Genomic DNA, 6,204 nt, shown 5'->3' with positions numbered 1-6,204 from the left:
AATCATACCAAGATACACAAAAATAAATTGTCCAAAACTTATTGTAAAGAAAAAGATGATTAAATCATAGACATAAAAATATTAGCTATGGAAGACAAAAGTAAATAGCATCTTATTCCGCATTGAAAGACAAAAAAAGAACAAGTGTGTAAGAAGCTAGACTAATTAAAGGACTGCAAGAAAAAAAAAGATCTGTCCTCTTTGAATTTTGTACTTAGCAAACATACCTTTGAAAACTAAAAGTAAAATATTTTCCAGTTATACAACCCAAAATATTCTAATACCTCCAGACATAGGATATAGGAAATAACAAAGAGCACAATTCAGAAGGCAAGAGAAGGTATTGTACTGTCCTGGATAAAGAATAAAGAGCTCTCAAAGTGATAGTTATGCAGGACTATGTAAAATATATTAAATGAACCCATTTAAAAGGTTATTAAAGGTTTCTATGAAACAGTATCAATCTTATGTAGAGTCATATACATAATTTTTTCGTGCGTGTGTGTGTGTGTGTGTGTGTGTAAAAGACAAGGAAGAATTAATATAAAGTCAATGGAAATAGAAATAAACTTTCTAAAGTTTCTAATGCTAAGAGAAAGTATCATACTCTGTCTTTTAAATAGATTGTAAGTTAAAGATACAGTATAAATCTTGAAACAAAAATTAAGATTAAGCAATATTCAGAGCATTACATATTAATTAATTAAAAGTTAAATATTTCAAAACAATTGAACTAAAAAAAATTTTTCATGATAGTAACTTACAAAGAATAAAACATAAGATAAACACTGGAATGACAAATAAATGACCAGCACTTCTAACAGTTTGGGGATAAGATATCGTACAAAGTCCTAGATATCGTGGACATGGATAATGTCCGTGATGCTTACTGGTGGTCAGGTGTCACTTTTGGGACTGAGCTACTGCTATTTACTTTATATCCACCCTGTAGACCCAAATAGAATCATGACCCATAGGGTGCAGGAGAAGTCCATTTGTCGAGTATGCTTGTGCAAATATTTTGCTGCTGTATACAAAAGAACAAATGAAAGACTGTTTTTGTTTACCTCTTATTAAAAAGTTGAATTACTTTTTCCTGCATCCTAGTTGTTTTTAAGAGATCTTTTCTTACTTTTTCACTAGCTGCAATGTTGTCTTTAAGGTCTGAAAGTCTATTTTCACTTTCATTCAAACAGTTTTGCAAGCTTATGATTGAGGTTTTAATTTCCTGTATGTCACTTTGATTTTATTTCTTTCTGGTGGAACTGGGGATTGAGCTCAAGCCCTTGCACTTGGCAGGCAAGCACTTATTCTACTGAGCCATCTCTCCAGCCCTAGCTGTTATTTTATTTGATTTTATTTCTTTCTGGTGGAACCGGGGATTAAACTCAAGCCCTTGTGCTTGTATGTCACTTTGAATCTGCTTCATGCATTCTACTTCTTTCCTATATTGCTTATTCAAGGACTCCATCATTTTTATGTTCTGTTCTATTTTTTATCAGTGTCTTTTTTAGAAGCACTTAGTACTTCTTTCATCATAGTTATCATTTCTTTTTTTACTTCAGAAATTATTTCTGATCTTATTTCCTCTATACCTTTTTATAGCTGTTTCTTTACTTCCAACAGTATTATTTCAGAGATTTCAGGTGTGCGATTTCAAATTTCCTCTATGCTGTTGTCTCCTGCATTTGTTCTGGGTGGGCTGGGGGCCTATGAATGAATTTTTCTCCTTCTCTTTGTCATTTTGTATACCACTTTCTTCTGACCTTCGGTGTAGAGCTTAGATAGTTATTTCCTTAGCACCATGTCCGGATCTACCAAGTTCAAACTTGTCCCAGTGGGTGTGCTTGGTTCTGGTTGCTGTGCTCAACTTTTTACTGCTGCAGCCCTTGGAGTTGAACCCTCTGTGCCACTCCGGCAAGATGTTCTGTTCCTGGATCAGCTGGGTGGTTTTTGCCTCTAGTCTCATTGCAGGGAGTTCTGCTGAAGGATTCCATGCTGGGCCTCGGCTCTGGGTCCAATGAGGATCCGGTGGGCCCCTGTTGGTCTCACTCACACTTTAGGCCTGGGCTCTGGGTCGAATGAAGACCCAGCCGGCCCCAGACCATCTTATTCACACACTGGGCCTGAGTTTAATAAGGATCCGGCGGGCCTTGGGCAGTCTCACTCACATGGCACACCTGGGTCAAATCTGTTTTTCTCTATCCATAGTGTAGTTTCTCATCAGAAATTTTCTTAATTGGTGGAGGTTCTTGACCAATATGCTCAGATTTAGCACACTTATATCGTTCAATAATAAGAAGTCATGGGATTCCTATCACACATGTATGGAAGTGAAGGGTCACTGAAAATAAATTATTTCATCCCTCATCAATGCAGAGTATGCTCAAAATGGACCTGAGAAATGTATCCTTCCTGCCTTCCATGTATACTGTGTAATTGGTCTACCTATAGGCTCGGCTTATATAGGGATCAGTAAAGACCTCCTCCCATACAGGACTGATTGCTGTTTCTGTTGCTGAAGCTGTCATATATCTAGTGATACCTCAGAAGTTTCAGCACATTTTGCAAGTGTCCAATACCAACATCGGTGGGCAGTGGAAAATTTCCTTTGCAATTACTGCCATTAAAGGTGTGGGGCAATGATATACTCATGTAGCATTGAGGACAGCAGACATAGTCCTCATCAGGAGGACCTGAGAGCTAGTCAGGGTGAGGTGGATCGTGTGATCACTATCATGCAGAATCTGCACCACTGCAAGATTCCAGATTGGTTCCTGATCAGACATAAATATGGTAATAATGGGAAGTACGGTGAGGTTTTGGCAAGTGGTCCAGACCACGAAGTTTGAGAAAATCTGAAGAAACTGAAAAATATCAGAGCCCACAGGGGCTGCTCCACATCTGGTACCTTAGGGTCCAAGGCCAGAAAACTAAGACCACTGGACACCATGGCTGCACTATAGGTGTGTTCAAGAATAAATGGGGCTATAGGCTTCCTGCACTAATAGCTTGCATACCAATAAAAGTAATATGTTTCTATGGACCAAAATTTCCATAAATTTTAATCACTTCTATATAATACAGTACAAAGATACTTGGAGTATGTGATTACTTAACACAGATTGTGATTAATAAAACTTGGAACTTGTACTGTAACGTCATGTACCTCAGTAGTGTCCCAAATTTTCTGATCAAGAAGATTATGGGGCCAAAGAGGAAAGTGAACGATGATGTAAAGTGTGCCTAAGGAGAGTCACATGGAGAAAAAACACTCTCTCAGGCTTTCACAGAGAGCACATTGGCCAAGCAATGGCCATGACTCATCCACATGGCTGACACTGACAAAGGTTCTACAATCTGAGGTACAGGATCTCAGGATAAATCCTGAGGGGATTTCACTGACCTTCTCAGACCCAAAAGCTACAACTCTTGTTGCATAGGTCCTGCTTTACCTTGGTCTTAACCATCCAGTAGAAAAGTATGAAGACGAAATATAGGAAGTAAAGCCATGCTGTTATGTTGAGCTGTGGGGGACTCAGGTCAATAATTTCTGACATTGCCAGTTAAACAGAGGACCCAATGCTATTATGGTCTGCTGGACCCTTTTGGAATGTTTTGCTGAGTTTACACACCTATAATATTCAATAACGGAACTTAGAAAAAATAGGGTATACAGATGAATGTCCATTTTATATCTGTGTATTCAGGGTGGTTAGGATAGATATATAGTTGCATTCTCTTAATGAATAGAATGATTTGTTCTAATGGTGTTTGTGAATAGGATCTCAAGTCCACATCTTGTCCAGCAATTAACCACTAAGAAGAATGTATGCAGTGTGTTATTTGTTGAAACTGTACTTCTGATTTGATTTGAAACTGTCTCATTGCTATCTGTTTATCAATAAAATTTTCAAAAAATAAAAATAAAAAATAAAACTTGAAGATAGCTGGATGTTTTACAATATATATGTTATCACTTTACAGACTTAATAAAAGTGTGAGGTCAGGGAGATAGTTCAGTAGAATAAGTGCTTGCCTGGCAAGAGCAAGGTCCTGAGTTCAATCCCTGGTCCCACATAAGAAAAAAGTGTGATTTTGACATGACAAATTACATCCACCTTCCTTGATTAGTGCTCTGAAGGAAGGCCAACTGAAGAAGATATTTATACTTTTTCTAAGTATAAGATACAAAAAAGTATAAAGATATCTATACATTTTGTTTTCTAAAGTATGATAGTTTCACTACACAGATAGTATGGAAGCCCAGGGAGGTGACCCATAATACAGCTAGAATGGATAGAAGATGGGACAGGGGACAGTGCCATGAGGAATCCAAGAAGGTGTCAGTGAAAGTGACTACTGAAGTGGGAAAAAGCTCAGGATGAACCCATATGATTTGGTGAATTGTAGTATCATTTGAGATTAATTAAAGAGGTATATAGTGATAATTTTCTGTGCTTGACTTCTCAGGTAGCTATGATATAATTCTACCTCCATGAAGATGAATAAATACAGCAAATATTACAGGTTTATTGACATACAATATCTGTTTTTCTTTGAAATCAGCATTGGGATCATAGCCAACATGATACTGCTTCTCTTCTATGTCCTTATATTTCTTCAGCAGTCCAAGCCCAAACCCATTGACTTTGTCATTGGACACTTGGCTCTTACTCACCTTGGGATGCTGGTACCTGCGTGTTTGACAGCGATAGACATTTTTGGACTTCAGCAGTTAGGTGATGACTTAAACTGTAAATTTATTATATATTTGTACAGGGTGATGAGGGGCCTTTCAATCTGTGTCACATGCCTGCTCAGTGTCCTCCAGGCCATCATCATCAGTCCCAGGAGCTCTTGTCTGGCAAAATTCAAGCAAAATTCTCTGAGCCAGCACCTGTGTTGCTTCTCTTTTTTATGGGTCTTCAACATGCTTATAAGTGGTCGTTTCATAATCTCCACTATCGCCACCCCTAATGTAACTTCCCATAACCTTATGTTTGTCACTCAGTCTTGCTCCCTTTGGCCCATTAGTTACTTACTCAAGTATATAACTTTCTCCTTGATGACTTTGCAGGAAATTACTGTTGTAGGGCTAATGGGGCTCTCAAGTGTGTACATGGTGATTATTCTGTACAGGCACAAAAGACAGTCCCAGTATCTTCATAGAAACATCTCATCTCTGAAATCATCCCCAGAACAAAGGGCCACTCAAATTATTTGTGTGCTCATGAGTATCTTTGTTGTCATATATGCTTTGGACTGCATTATCTCTTCCACATCTGGAGTGTTCTGGAAACGTAATCAAATTCATCATTGTGTCCAGATGCTGGTTAGCAATTGCTATGCTGCGATCAGTCCTTTGGTTCTCATCAGTACTGAAAAACGAATGACCAAGTGTTTAACATCCCTCTATTGGAAAGAGAGTTAATGCTTTTTTATCAATAATAGATAATTTCTCTGATGATGAGCAAATATTTTAAACACCTATTGAGTCCTCGACATATACAGAATTATGATTTTCTTTTTAAGCATATTTACTTTGATGTATGTGTCTGAGGAGTATACAACAAATAATTTAATAGTATAACTCTGAAGAAATACAAGATGTGATTCTTACCATATGTAAAAAACTGCAATTCTTACTGGTTTCAAACTCTAAGGAATATGTTTCATCACTGCTTTTCTGTAATAGGTTGGGGTGATAAGAATTAGCTCGCAGAATGCATTACAAATATGAAGAAAATAGTACATTGTTGTGTTTACATGCTATGTGTTGTGTTATTTATCAGTGTGTATGTTGTCATATATTAAATTCATTTTATTTTGCACCTAACAAATCTATTTAAAGAACATAAAAGAAAATCTGAAACTTGGACAAGCACTTTGATGGCTTTACTAAATTATTAAATAATATGTGTGTAATGCATCTAAGTGACAAGAGAATACAAATAAATTTGTATGAGAACCTTCTTTTCTTTTCTCTGAAATGGGTTTGGAATAATTATACAGAAATCTCATAATGTAAAATTATGAATCTCCTTAAGTTATGATTTTTATTATATACATATTGCTTACTGGACTAATGTCAGTAAATAACCACAGAAGGTAATAGGATTGATTGTTTGTTTCCTTGTTTAATGTATACATGCTTATATAAATTCACATTATGAATGCAAACTGGACCAAGGTAATTTTAAG

At 36.8% G+C, this 6,204-nt stretch overlaps 1 pseudogene; it reads left to right on the top strand.

The window, feature by feature from the left end:
* Positions 1-866: 866 nt before the first annotated feature.
* LOC111814681 lies at positions 867-4,757 on the top strand (annotated as a pseudogene).
* Positions 4,758-6,204: the final 1,447 nt, after the last annotated feature.

Source organism: Octodon degus, unplaced genomic scaffold, assembly GCF_000260255.1.
Source record: "Octodon degus isolate 3935 unplaced genomic scaffold, OctDeg1.0 scaffold00422, whole genome shotgun sequence".
Lineage (NCBI taxonomy): Eukaryota > Metazoa > Chordata > Mammalia > Rodentia > Octodontidae > Octodon > Octodon degus.
The sequence above is the reverse complement of the archived record's forward strand: the minus strand, read 5'-3'. Positions and strand labels throughout refer to the sequence as shown.